Here is a 15657-nt window from a genome sequence, read left to right on the forward strand (position 1 = left end):
GGAGAATTACACGAAGTACAGCATTTAGCATAGTTCTTAGTACACTGTGGGAATAATAGGTAGCTCATCCTTTACCTATTGGAAGGCTACTGGGAAGCATATTATAATCAGAAGGTTGCCTAGTGGTTTGGTCAGAGACAGGTTGGGTAATTTTGATATTTAAAGGCACCAGGTAGATTTCTTGATGTAAAAGTAATTGTTATTTTTCATTTTTTCTTTTTCTTTCTTTCTTTTCTTTTTCTTTCTTTCTTTCTTTCTTTCTTTCTTTCTTTCTTTCCTTCCTTCTTTTTTTTTAGTAATTGTTATTTTTCATTTAACAAAGGATACGAAGGGATGGGCACTCCAGAAGTCTTTAAGAAAATAACTGGGATAATAAAATACTTGGAAGTTGATGAGGTATTTTGGTTCATGGATTGGTTTTCTGTTAAGACCCAGTCTTAACATTTCTGAATATAAATTACTTTTAATTTCCTCAATGGCTCATTGTAGCTGGTTAAGCATAGGGATATTTAAGCTGGGGATTGCTGAGCATGCAAGACAGTGAAGAACAAGGAGGGAGAAAAAGGTGTCTGCCTAAACTCTGTAAGCCTTAGAGAAGATATGGGACTTGATAAGCCCCCTAGGCCCTCTTTGTCTTAGGTCCTAATAGGGGCAGTTTAGTACTTTTATTGACTCACTTAAATTTCTTACTGTTTTAAGCAACCACCAAGAATCATCAGTTTCTTTCTTTCTTTTGCTCCGGTGGCTCATCATTTTCAAATGGGAGCGAAGGGTGGAATATTTACCTTGCTGGTGTAAGAGCACCACCTACTGGTCAATTGCGGTAATTTCAGGTTATATGGTGCACAGGGAAAATCTGATCATTTGTTTTGGTTTTGGCTTCAGGTGCAGGGCTAATGTGTCAAGATTTGGAGGGAAAAAGAGAGGTGTTTACTCTGGGCCAGTTTCTATGAGCCACAGAGACTCTGGGCCAGTTTTTATGAGCCACAGAGAAGCTGGAATCTGGTCATTCATTTATAGAGCAGCAGGAATTTGAATTAAGCCTGTTCATCAGTTCCTATGTTCAGGATATAATAGGATTTACTTCTCTGCTCCCAACTGGAAACCTTCCATTGACCTGTATGTAGAAAATTCTTTGGCTCCCAACAGTCCAGAAACGGGCTTCTTAAACTTTCTTTTCATCTACTGTACCACCCCAATGTAGAGACTCTAACCCCTGGCCTCATAGAAGGAGAGCAATACTTAGTCCTCATTTAACAAATGTGATGATTATGTCTTATCTCCAGACCTAGAGCCTAAGTGTCTTGAAGATAACCTATAACCTAGCGTAAGTACTGTACTGCTTATCATCCTAGATGAGACCTACCTTCAGGCCATCTATCCCCAGCTGAGATAACCAAAGTCTCAGAATAATCCTGTGTTGTGGGCTGAATTGTGTTCCCCCCACATTTGTATGTTGGAGTCCTAACCCCCCAGCATCTCAGACTGTGACTGTACTTGGAGGTAGAGTCTTTGAAGGGGTAATTAAGTTCAGAGGAGGACATTAGTGGGGCCCTAATCTAATATGACTGGTGTCCTTATGAGAAGCAGACGTTTGGGCAAGGAGAAACCCAGGGTGGGTAGACCATGTGAGGACATGGGGCGAAGACGGCCGGCAAGCCAAGGAGGGAGGCCTTGGAAGAAACCAACCCTGCTGACCTTGATTTTGGACTTCCAGCCTCCAGAACCGTGTTGTTGAAGCCAGCCAGCCTGTGGCATTTTGTCATGGCAGCCCTTTCAAATGAAAACACCCTGAGTTCCTCATCCTGAAAAACTGTTACATAGGCTTTCTCTGAGCGATGTTTTCCACTCACACACTCATCCTGCGGCATCCAGAGGTTCTCCAGGGTGGGAATTCAAGACTCGGCAGATTTCTTCCCTTTTTAGAGCTCATCTGGGAGCTGCTGCACTCGTCCAGAGCGATGGAGAGGGGAATGGAAGAGAATCAGCCTGGAGTAAGCCCCTTGACGTTTGAAGATGCCCTGTCTGCATTTTTTTGAGCTCTAAGAACCTGTTAGCCTGCAATGCAAGGCCTTTTGCAACTTGGCACTTAACTTCCCTTATGTTAAACTTAGAAGTGAAGTTGCAAATACAACATATAATTTGTATAGTCAATCCACTCAGAGTTAACCACAGTTTCAATTAGGGGTTAGCTTTCTCGTTCACTTTGAAATAGGTTTTGACATTTTGTCATGTGCACATCGTTTTTAAGGGCTAGCAGAGTTATATTGTGTGTTTACCATGCTTTATATAACTAATTTCCTATTTTTGTATACTTAGAATATTTCTAGTTTCACTATTATAAACAATGCTTCAAAGGACATCCTTTTAAATACTTTTAAAAAAGGAAAATCCTTTTGGTATACATTCCTGGACATAGACTTGCAAATTGTCTTCCAGAAAGTGCTCATTCCCTCACCAGCACTGAGTATTCCTTTGTATTTTTGCCAAACTGGTAGGCCAAAAGTTGTTTTACTACTGCATATATTTTGAATTTCTTTTATTATTAATGAGGATCAAGCATTACTACATGAGTTTTTGGCAATTTGTACTTTTTATTTATCCAATAAAAATTTGGCCTTAAAAAATGAAAAAAAAAAAAAAAAAAAAAAACTTAGAGGGGCGCCTGGTGGCACAGTCGGTTAAGCGTCTGATCTCTTGGTTTTGTGTCAGGTCCTGATCTCAGGGTTGTGGGATTGAACCCCACGCTGGACTCTGCACTGAGTATGGAGCCTACTAAGAATCTCTCTCTCTCCCTCTGCCTCTGCCTCCGTCTCTCCCTCTCCCACACACTCGCTCTTAAAAAAAAGAAAAGCAGCTTATAAAATTATAAAAACATTTTTATCAGTTTTTAACTTTTTCTCTGTTGTATTTATTTATAAGTTTTTCCCAGTTTGTCCTTTACCTTTTTTTTTTCTCTTTCTTTTGGGTCACTTACCTTTTAATTGTATCCATGATATATTTTTCGCAAACAAAATAAAGACACGTGTATTGTAAAATTTTGTTAAGCTCCATTCAGAATTATTTCCATTTAGAATTTGTTTTGGAGTAAGGAGAGTAAGACTGGAGAGTTTTCCAATGATTAGCCAGTTGCCCTGTGACAAATTATTGAACAACTAATGCTTTCATGGTATAACCTACTAAATTCTTATAAAATTGGATTTATTTTGGTCTTTCTATTATGTTCCATTGTTCTATCAGTTCCTGTGCAATGCTATGCTATATTAAATATTGCAGCTCTAATATATTAATATGTGCTGTGGAATCCTTCCTTGCCATTTTCAAAAATTTCTTGGCTATTCTAAGTTTGTTCATCTAAATGAATTTAGAATTGCTTTAAGTTCCAAACAATTATTTTGGGTTTTAGATTGTTATTGCATTCATTTCATAGATTAATTTGGGAGAGAACTACAACATTATCAAAATTTCCTTATAAGGAATACAGCTTATGTCTTGGTTTTCTTAAGTTTCTTTTATGCCTCTCTGCAAAACTTTGCAGTTTTATTTGTCTAGGTCCTATATATATATCACGTGTCTTAAGTTTATACCTAGGTAATTTTTGTTGTTTTTGTTTGTGTATTATGAATAGAAACTTTTTAAAAGAAAGATTTTATTTATTTGAGAGAGAGAGTGAGAGAGAGAGNGGTGTCTTAAGTTTATACCTAGGTAATTTTTGTTGTTTTTGTGTATTATGAATAGAAACTTTTTAAAAGAAAGATTTTATTTATTTGAGAGAGAGAGTGAGAGAGAGAGTGCAAGCAGGGGGAGGGGCAGAGGGAAAGGGAGAAGCAGACTCCCTGCTGAGAAGGGAGCCCATCACAGGGCTGAATCCCAGGACCCCAGGATCATAACCTGAGCCAAAGGCAGATGCTCAACCAGCAGCCACCCAAGTGTCCCTGAATAGAAACTTTTCCCAGTTGTTATGGTAAGACTAATAATAATAGTTTTTGAGCAAGAACTGTTAGTTTTATAAATTTTTCATTAGCTCTCTATGACCTTCCCGAGATTAGCATAGCATAGCTTAGATTAGCATTTCATGTGCCAAAAATGGTAATGACTTATTGTCTTGTTCATTATGAATATCTCTCTTTTTTTTAAAGATTTTATTTATTTATTTGACAGAGAGAGAGACAGCCAGTGAGAGAGGTAACACAAGCAGGGGGAGTGGGAGAGGAAGAAGCAGGCTCATAGCAGAGGAGCCTGATGTGGGGCTCGATCCTATAACGCCGGGATCATGCCCTGAGCCGAAGAGACGCTTAACCGCTGTGCCACCCAGGCGCCCCATTATGAATATCTCTTAATTCTCCTGTTTTTCTAAATGCATTGGAAGAACCTTGAGAACAATGTCGAGTACTTGTGGTAAAATCAAGTATGCTTATCTTGTTTCTGACAATAATTTTGTTTTATCATTGATCATATTTAATAGTGATTTGTGATAAATGATTTTTACTATATCCAGGAAATTTCCTTCTATTTATAAGCTTTTCATTTTTTTCCAGGGTGGATATTGTATTTATTGGATGCTTTTATGGACATCTGTCTGAATGATTTATATACTTTCTTTTTTACATTTGGTTTGTAAATATGATTAATTATATACAGATTTTTCTAGTATTTCAAAGTTCCTATTTTTCTGGTGGTGGGGAATTATTTATTTAAGTTAGAGCCAGATTTAATATACTCATATTTTACTTTGAGTTACGTTCATAGTGTGATTCATTATTTCTTTCCTTTTTCCCTTCCGTTTCTTTTCCTCTTCCTTCCTCCCTCCCCCTCTTCCTACCCTTCCCTCTGTCTGTCCTTCCTTTCTTCTTTCTTTCCTTCCTTCCTTCCTTTGACAGGTTTCAGTATATGGCTGTCCCAGCTTCATTAAAAAATTGAGATTTTTTTATTAAGTTATATTTTTTAGCATTGTTATTGTTTTAAAAATAATTTAACTTATTTCTGAGTTAATTGCAGTAATTTATATCTGTGTAGAAGTTATTAGTTTGATCAAAGTCATCACATTTATTGTTAAAAAGTTGTATATGCCTTATAAGTGAAAAATTTTCTTCTTTATCTGTGGTTGTACTTAATTTCTAATTCATTGTATTTTCACTTTCTCCCTTCTTTTCTTGGTTAGATTTGCCTATGGTTTGTGTCTTTTATTGTGTTTTTTATTGGTCTTCTCAAACGACAGACTTGGTATTTATTTATCAATTATAATTCTTTTTAATTTTATAATTAATTGATTTCTGATTTACCATAACTAATTTCTATTTCCTTATTTTTTTGGTTAATTTTGTGTTCTTTTTTTAATAGTTTCCTCAATTAATTTCTTTATTTTCATTTAAAAAAGTAATAATAAAAACAAAGCCCCAAATCTTAATTAGCACTTTGGGGTTATTTTGTGTGCTTTTTATATTACTATATAACTATTTTATTTAGCTATAGATTATTTAATATATCATTATATGATAATTATTATAATTGGTACAGATGGCATTATAATTCTTATTTCCTCTTGTACCGAAGGATTACTAAGGAGACTCATTTTAAATTTTCAGGGGGTTTGATTTTTTTTAAATGTCTGTCTTATTTATTCCTCATTTTATGAGTGTAGCAGGCCCTGCTAGTAGGTGTCTTATATCTGTTTCTTCTATTTTTCTCTAGAAACTGAACTTGGGTTTTGCTGAGGGCAGCAAAGCGTCCAGCTAAAATGATTCAATTTCTGGTCCACCTGACAGCTAGTCATAGCTTAGTAAGATGTAGGCACAAGTTCCTGGATACAGAGTTGCTTCCAGAACAAAAAGGCAGACTTCACCAGGAAAATCCCTTTTGCCTCTTTGCCCTTTTCCCTTCTTCCTCACGAAATTTCCTCACTGAAATGCAGATTTGATGTTTGGAGGCAGCAAAAGACAAGCCTAGCAATGAACTCCCAATGCTAAGAATGGCAGAGAAGAAAGACAGAAAGAATCTGGGTCCCTGATGGCACTGTGGACTAGTTGCACCAGCTTGGGACTTCTGGTTAGGTAAGTTCAGGTAACAACCTATGGTAGCAGCAGCAGCTGTATTTCCTGTTATGAGTACCTGGATGTATGGCTGACGGACACACAAACTTTAGTCCGAGAACATGGCTTGCTAGAAGTCTACTTTCTTGTAACTATGATATGCTAACTGCTAGGACGTATAGACTGCCTAATGTAAATCATAGTGTCCCATCGTCTTTGTTTAGGGATTAGCATGGAACTTAGTTCTGACCAATGAGACAGTGGGGGAAGTCTGTTGGGTTAGGTGTGCTTCTGGACAAGATTTCTTTGCTTCAAAAAATGGATTGCAAGGAGAAAGGCTCCCCCCATTTTTTTGGTATAGATGTTGGGGTGTGGGGATGTGAGGCCTAGAGCTGTTGAAGCCATCTAGTTGAGGGGATTTGCTGACACAGTCGGAAACAGTGGAATATAGAGATGGAGAGAGTTTGGATCTTGCTAATGTGGTTGAGAGGCTGCCCTACCTTGGGACACCTTTTTTTGTGAGTCAGTGAATTTCCTTATTGCTCACAATACTTCTGTGGGGTTCTCTATTGTTTGTAGCCAAAACATCCTTTCTGACATGTTGCTGCTGATTGTCTGCTTCAGTCTCTCATTCTGCAATTCTCACTACAAGTGTATTTATGTTTCTGGATCTTTTTTTGCCATTAGCAGCATCATTTTTCATTGGCACCATCAGCAACATCACCAATAACATTTATTAGGTGTTTTCTAAGTGCTGGGCCCAGAGTCACATTCATTACATACATTTTCTTTCTTTCTTTCTTTCTTTCTTTCTTTCTTTCTTTCTTTCTTTTCTTTTCTTTTCTTTTCTTCTTTTCNCGGCACCATCAGCAACATCACCAATAACATTTATTAGGTGTTTTCTAAGTGCTGGGCCCAGAGTCACATTTCTTTTCTTTTCTTTTCTTTTCTTTTCTTTTCTTTTCTTTTCTTTTCTTTTCTTTTCTTCTTTTCTTTTCTTTTCTTTTCTTTTCTTTTCTTTTCTTTTCTTTTCTTTTCTTTTCTTTCTTTCCTTGAACTCATGACCCTAGGATCAAGCCCTGCGCTGAGATCAAGAGTTGGACACTTAACTGATTGAGCCACCCAGGCACCCCCATTAATACATTTTCTCATTTAAATCATACAACAACCCTATGACTCAGATACTATTAGTATTGATTCAACTTTATAGATGGGGAAATAAGTCTTAGAAAGGCTACATAATTCCCTAGGCTGCCAATTTAGGCAGAGCCAGGATTTGGATCCAGGCCTGAGTGACTCCTAGACCAGGCTAAACCCACTATGATACAGCCCCCCACAGACCAGGCTAAACCACTATGATACAGTCCCCCACATTCTTTTCTTTCTTTCATCTCCACATTCCTCTGAGTTTATCAAGCTAGACTTCCAGTTTTCTCCATTCTTTCTTGATCTTCAATTCCCCCATTTCTTAGCTACAGCATCCTTCTGAATTATAGTGATAATACAATACGGTACTTCAAAGGTTACTATATGTTTCTTGCAGGAAAATCATTTCATAAAGGGACATGTACTTCCCATTCCCCTAGTTCACTTCTTTAATTTTTATCTTTTTAAAGATTTATTTCTTTATCTTAGAGAGAGAGAGACAGAGAGAGAGCAAACATGTGAGTGGGGGGAGAGGCAGAAGGACAGAACCCCCAAGCAGATTCCCTGGGCTTGATCCCACGATCCAAGGATTATGACCTGAGCCGAAACCAAGAGTCAGAAGCTCAACTGACTGAGCCACCCAAGTGCCCCATGTCTACTTCTTTTAAACGATGAGTCTGGTGATTTCCCTTTTTAGCTTAATCTCACAGGTAAATTTTCCTGTAATTTCCAGTGTTAGAATTGGAGATCCAGAGATGCTATGAGTCTCTGTTTTAAGCTTTCAGTCCCAGGAAAAGGGAAAAGAGGACTACCTATGTTTTCTATGGTTTTATTTTGCCAATTTAATTTCTAATTAACTAAAAAGCATCAAGAGAGCCATAACCCAAAGCAGTTGAATGGCCCAGAACTCTGTAACAGAGACAAGCTATTTCTTTTCCATGTTTATTGTGACAGCAAAAGTCAGCAGAGGCCATGCCTCTTGTTCTAACTTGCCTGGCCATCCTCATCAGGAGCCTATCACGGCAGCGACCCCACCGGGCACACGACTGAGACAGCCACCAAGGCTCTCTCCTCTGTTCATTGATCCACTTTGCATTATCTGAAGTTGCTTATGGGATCAAGATTTGTGTCCTTGTCATCATCAGCTCTCTGACTTGGAGGATGTTGTATGTACTTGATTAGAGCCTGTTGAAAGTAGAGTAGAAGCTAGAGCCAAACTCAGACATAAGATAGGGGACTTAGATGTTATGTGTAATATTTTCCAGAAGTTGCTGACTCTCTTCCTTTTCACCTCTCAGGGCTGGCCTTTGATGTTCTACAGACCAATACAAAGATTAGGTCATCGTGTCTCTGATTCTTCTGCCCTTAGTCTTCTGCCCTGGATCTTTTATACCCTCTTTTCCAAGAATCTTAACTTAGGTGATCTTCTGGCCTCCCTCGAGAAAACTACACCCATTCTGCAGGAGGGTATCTTCTTTCTTGGTTCCTATCTGGGTCCATTGTGTTTCTCCATGAGTTTATAAGAAAAGATGTTGCTGTTTTCCTCTGCACATGTTTTCAGGCAGGAGAATGGGCAGGAGTCCAGGGAAGGTGAGAAGGTGAACAATGGTTCAATTCGAGTGTAATTTTCCTATCAATGGAACTGCTAGGCAATCAACTAATCAACTGTCTAGAAGGCAATTTTTTAAATACACAACACAGTCTAGTCCTGTATAAATAAAAGAATATGGGTGAAATGGGTAAAGGTGGTCAAAAGGTACAAACTTCCAATTATAGAATAAATAGGTCCTGGGGATGTAATGATGTAATGTACAGCAAGAGGACAAGACAGACAGACAGAAAGAAAGAAAGAGAAAAAGAGAAAGAAAAAAACAAAGAAAGAAAAGAAAAAGAAAATATTTTTCTTGTTAGCAGGACTTGGCTCTACCCTCAGGAAGGATAGTTCCCACTATTGAGCTGAAGTGTATTGGTCTAATCTTGTTTTTTATGAGTGCTGAAGCATTCATGTGGGCCTCACCAGATTTTAGTGTCTGCTTTATCAACTAACAGTATTAAATATGATTAAATTCTTTTAGTTTATAATCTTCTGAAGATGGAAAGCCTTTTTGCATTTTTTTTCAAAGTCCTCCCACCATTTGCACATCCCAGATGTTGGTTGGTCACCCTCCTCCCACCTACTTTCCTCCACATTAGTTTCAAATGGCAAGATCATGGTGGCTGTGGTAGTGATGGTGGCAAGTTTGGAGAAGGATTGCGGAAGTGATGCCAAGAGTAGAGCAAGATCAGCAAAATGGAGTTCCAGGGGATAAACGATCGGCTAATGGCTGGTTCATGATTAAGGGCTAGGCATAATAAGAGTAAACAAAATCTGAGTTCGTAGTTTTCCCACATGACCATCAATTCCCAGAAATACTCTGGGTTTCCACTGTAATTTTCTAATTAATGAGATGAGTTCTGCCCTTCAAAAATGGCATGATCAGATTATCATAGCCTTCCTAATTAATCCTGCTCCATCCATACTGTGGCAGGTCTCCTCTACAATTCCTATGCCAGGATCCCAGACTGCTGATCAATCAATAAGTCTGCTCAGAGTTCCGTCAAGTGAGCCAAGATATTGATTTAAAAACAGAATAATGTGCTGCCTACCTTTGATGTTATTAAAAAGTAGCTAATTTCTCAAGAGTGTGCTATTTCAATATCACAACATAAAGAAAATTGCCTTGCAATTTTAGAGATATGTGATTTCAGAACCTACCAATTAGCTTGCTTCTAAAAGTTCAATTCCTCTAATGGGAGAGAACTTTTTTAATTCAGATGGCTCTAACCTTGACTTTTTGCGATAAAATGCCCTAGTTATGTTAAGAAGCCACTAGTGTAATGGGCATTTTCTTAAGCTGAGTAGATATCTGGGATGAGAAATAGAAGTTGAGTTATCTTCATCTTTTGTTTGTTTTTTTGCTGTGATCAGTGCTTACTAGGTGGATGTGAATGTGGATGTGTGTTCATTTACATGACTCTACAAATTCCTATAAATCAAACTCCTGAGACAAAATGAGCCAACCATGAATGCCAAACTTGAACCAGTCAGGTTATTTTCTTGAATAATTAATTGAATTGCACCTTCCTAAGAACTTCTTCAACCCTGAGCCAAACCAACTTGAAACAAGAAGTTCAAAGTTTGATTTTATGTGTATTTCTCCCTTGTTTACATTTCCCTTTTCTTTTCCATTTACCTTTCCTCCCTCCCTCTTCTTTGCTTTCTTCAACTTTTCCACTGTTTACAAGTGAAGCTATCCATTTTTATTTCTGTTATGTTCATCCACTCATTCAATTATTTGCTTGTTCAATAGGTATTTACTGGATATTCTATTGGACTAGACCAGGTACTGGGAATTTAATGATATGTAAAATCCAGTTTCTAACAAACATATACATAAATTTGATAGGTGCAATGAAGTAAAGAAATAGGTTGCATATCTTCTTTGGTGAGTTTTCTATGCACATCTTTGGCTTCTTTTTAAAATTGGATTGTTCATTTTCATATTGTTGAGTTTTATGAGTTTTATATATATTTTGGATAACAGTCCTTTGTCAGATGTCTTTTGGAAATACTTCTCTAAGTCTGCAGCTTATTTTCTCATTCTCTTGACTATGTCTTTCACAGAGCAGAATTTTTAAATTTTAATGAAGTCCAACTTAGCAGTTATTTTTTTCATGGATTACAGTTTTGGTGTTTTATCTAAAAAGTCATCATCTGGGGTGCCTGAGTGGCTCAGTCGGTTAAGTGTCTGCCTTAGGGTCAGATCATGATCCCAGGGTCTTGGGATTGAGCCCCATGTCAGGCTCCCTGGTCAGTGGGGAACCTTCTTCTCCCTCTCCTCCCTGCTCATGCTCTCTCCTGCTATTTATATTTATTATAAATAAATAAATAAATGAAATCTTTTAAAGAAAGAAAAAGTCATCATGAAACCCAAAGTTATCTTGATTTTCTTCTATGTTATCTTCTAGGAGTTTTATAGTTTTGTGTTTTACATTTAGGTGTATAATCCATTTGGGATTAATTTTGTGAAGGGTGTAAAGTCTGTGTCTAGTTTCATTTATTTGCACGTAGATGTCCAGTTGTTCCAGCACTATTGGTTGAAAAGACGACCTTTTCTCCATTGTATTGCCTTTGCTCCTTTGTCAAAGATAAGTTGACTGTATTTATTTGGGTCTATTTCTGGGCTCTCTATTCTGTTGCACTGATATTTTGCCTATTATTTCGCCAATACCACACTGTCTTGATTGATTTGTCTTGATATGGTGTTGAGTTGTACTGAAGCTTTATAGTAAGTCTTCAAGTCAGGTAGCATTTGTACTCAAACTTTGTTCTTCTCTTTCAATATTATATTGGCTAATCTGTGCCTTTTGCCTTTCCATACAAAATTTAGAATCAGTTTGTCAGTATTAACAAAGTAACTTTCTGGGATATTGATTGGTATTGCATTGAATCCATAGATAAAGTTGGGAAGAATTGATATCTTGACAATATTGAGTCTTTCTAACCATGAACATGGAACATCTCTCCATTTATTTAGTTTTTTTAAAGATTGAGGTATAGTTGATTTATATATATCATATTGGCCTCTGGTGTACAGCATAGTGCTTCAACAATTATGTACATTATGAAATGCTCACCATGATAAGTGTAGTTACTATGTGTCACCATAGAAAATTATTGCAATTTTATTGACTATGTAGTATACAGCATTGACTAATGCTATACTTCTCATACTCGTGACTTACTTATTTTCTTATTTTATAACTGGAAGTTTGTACTTCCTAATCCTCTTCACCTATTTTGCCCATCCTTCCCCCCACCCCTGTCAACTACTGGTTTGTTTTTTGTATTTATGAGTCTGTTTCTATTTTTCTTGTTAGTTGGTTAGTTGTTGTTTTTTTTTTTTTTAGATTCCACATATAAGTGAAATCTTATTGTATTTGTCATTCTCTGTCTGACTTATTTTGCTTAGCATAATACTTTGTAGGTCCATTCATGCTGTTGGAAATGGCAAGATCTCATTCTTTTTTGGGGTGAGTAATATTTCATTGTACATATATACCACATCTTCTTTATCCATCACCTATCAGAGGACCCTTACATTGCTTCCATATCTTGGCTATTGTAAATAAAACTGCAATAAACATAGTGAGGCATCTATCTTTCTGAATTACTGTTTTCATTTTTTGGAGGTAAGTACCCAGAAGTGAGATTACTGGATTGTATTCCTATTTTTAATTTTTTGAGAAACCTCCATACTGTTTTCCATAGTGGCTGCATCAATTTACATTCCCACCAACAGTGCACAAGTGTTCCTTTTTCTCCACATCCTTGCCAACCATTGTTATTTCTTATCTTTTTGATAAGAACCATTCTGATTAGTTTGAGGGGATATCTCACTGATGTTCATTTCCTTGGTGATTAGCGATATTGAACATTTTTTCACGTGTCTTTTGGCCATCTGTATGTCTTCTTTGGAAAAATGTCTATTGATTTCTCTTTGTTCAATTTTAAATCAGATTATTTGTTTTTTGGTGCTGAGCTGCGTGAGTTCTTTATATTTTTGATGACTAACCACTTATCAGGCAAATAATTTGCAAATATCTTCTACCATTAAGTAGGTTGCCTATTTGTTTTGTTGATGTTTCCTTTGCTTTGAAAAAGCTTTTTAGCTTGATGCAGTCCCAATTGTTTTTTTTTTTTAAGATTTTATTTTTATTTATTTGAAGAGATAGAGACAGCCAGCGAGAGAGGGAACACAGGCAGGGGGAGTGGGAGAGGAAGAAGCAGTCTCCCAGCAGAGGAGCCCGATGTGGGGCTCGATCCCTTAATGCTGGGATCACGCCCTGAGCCAAAGGCAGATGCTTAAAGACTACACTACCCAGGTGCCCCGATGCAGTCCCAATTGTTTTTGCTTTTGTTTCTGTTGCCTGAGGAGACAGATCCAGAGAAATATGCTAAGGCCCATGTCCAAGAGGCTATATTTTGTTTTAGGAGTTTTATGGTTTCAGGTCTTACATTTAGGTCTTTAATCCATCTTGAATTTATTTTTATGTATGGTGTAATAAAGTGTACCAGTTTCATTCTTTTGATGTAGCTGTCCAATTTTCCCAGTATTATTTATTAGAGACTGTCTTTTCTTCATTGTATATTCTGTCTCCTTTGTTGTAGATTAATTGACCATATAAGTGTGGGTTTATTTCTGGACACTATTCTGTTCTATTGGTCTATGTGTCTGTTTTCATACCAGTACCATACAGACTTGATTACTATAGCTTTGTAGTATAATTTGAAACCAAGGAGCGTATACCTTCCTCTCCAACCTGTATACCTTTTACTTTCTTTACTTGTTTTATTGCATTAGATAGCATTTTCAATATGATATTGGAAAGAAGTGGTGTGGGGACATTCTTGACTTGTTCATGATCTTGGTAGAAGAGCTTCTAGTTTCTCACAATTAAGCGTCATGTTAATTGTAGGTTTTTTATATAGATGTTATTTATCAAGTTGAGGAAGTTCCCCTCTATTCCTAGTTGCTGAAATTTACATTGTGTATGGGTGTTGGGTTTTGGCAAATCTTTTTCTGCATCTATTGATATGATCATGTGATTTTTCTTCTTTAGCCTTTTGATGTGATGGATTACATTAATTGATTTGCAAATGTTGAGCCAGCTTTGCCTATCTGGACTAAATTTCACCTGGTAATCATGTATAATTATTTTTATGTATTGTAGGATTTGATTTGCTAATATGTTTTTGAAGATTTTTGCAACAATGTTCATGATATATTGGTCTGTAGTCTTGTAATGTCTTTGTCTGGTTTTGGTATATTGGGGTAATGCTAATCCCACGAGATGAAGTAAGGTGAATGACATAGGACATTGTGTTGTAGTGTTCGGCTACTATTGACCTTGTGACCATACATCAGAAGGAGGCTCATCTGCTTTTGGACTGCAGTTGACCGTGGGTAACTGAAACCATGGAAAGCAAAACCACAGATAAGGAGGGACTACCATAATTTAGAATTATTTTAAGATAATTTGTCATTGTATGCATTGAATAAACTTTAATTTTAACTGACTTTGATACTGTTAGAAATTCATTACAAGAAATTCATTACAATATTTAAATTTATAAATCTTGTTAAAGATTACTAGTGCCTGGATCTCATTTTTTCCCCTTAAGTGTATTTGGTAAATTTTAGGTTCGTGTTGCTATATATGTATAATTTTCTTCAAATCAAACCTGGACCAAAGAAACTTTTGCTTTAGTTCTACTCATACTTGTTCCAAATATTTAGACTGTATTGTTCTAATTGTATATTATGATGGAGAAATACTTGATAGGCCTTGATTTCTTCATTTTCTTTAAAAATTCTATTCGCAATTTTTTTTGTGTTTGAACTTTTGGAAAGATACAGACTTCTATCTGGGCTGTTCCCACCAGACGCAAAGATCTGAGAAGCATTGCTTTTCTCTGGGGGAGAGAATGTTCCTGTAGACCTTTGCTCCTCCTTAGGGACAGTGATTAAAACAGAGGCACAGAGCACTTGGTCATGCCTAGAATCAACACCCATGCCTTGGTTATGCTGTTTTGTGAGCACAATTGTCTTTTCCAGCTCCTGTGATATTCTGTTTCTTCAACGCCACTTGTACCTTCAGGCATCTTAACAGAAAAAGCAAATCAGCTACATGGGAAATCAGACTGGCCCCTGCTGTTCCCCCAACTCCCCAATGTTCAATGTCAGAAGACAATGGAACAATGTCCACAAAATTCTGGGGGAAAGAAATTTTGACCCAAGAATATTATAGCCAGTGAAGATGTCCTTCAGCTAAAGACCTCTGGTCTGTGTTACCTAATATAAAGCATGCATGAGTTATAATACTCATTAAAATTTCTTGGCCAATGAATCTAGAAAAGTAAGAGTTGAATCAAAATAAAAATGTAAGAATAGAGACACTGATAAAGCATGAAATACATTAAATCCATCTAAACATAGATCTCATACTAAAAATTTTAAGAATCATGGTTACAGAATACAAAGTAAATGACACAAATCCGAACAGCATGAGATAATAACTAAGAAAAATCAAGGAGTTGGGAGAAGCATGTAAGAAAATAAAGCATGTAAGAAAATAAACTAATGACTGAAAACTTTTCTTCAATGTTTTTTCTTATCCTTAGAAGGATATTTTAAGAAACAATATCTCCTGTGAAGAAAGAACACTGAGTCAGTGTTCACAATTTTCCTTCAGTTAAATTCATGTGAAATTAAATTCAATACATTTTATTAAAAGTGATATGATCCCAAATAAGTAGATGTCATTTATTCTATCTACCTATTTATCTATCATCTGTCTATTCATTCATCCATAGATTGATAACTGTGCATGGACAAATGCCCCTTTTGGAGGAGGGATGAAAGAGGACGCCCTTCTCTTC

The sequence above is a fragment of the Ailuropoda melanoleuca genome, chromosome 18, assembly GCF_002007445.2.
Source record: "Ailuropoda melanoleuca isolate Jingjing chromosome 18, ASM200744v2, whole genome shotgun sequence".
Lineage (NCBI taxonomy): Eukaryota > Metazoa > Chordata > Mammalia > Carnivora > Ursidae > Ailuropoda > Ailuropoda melanoleuca.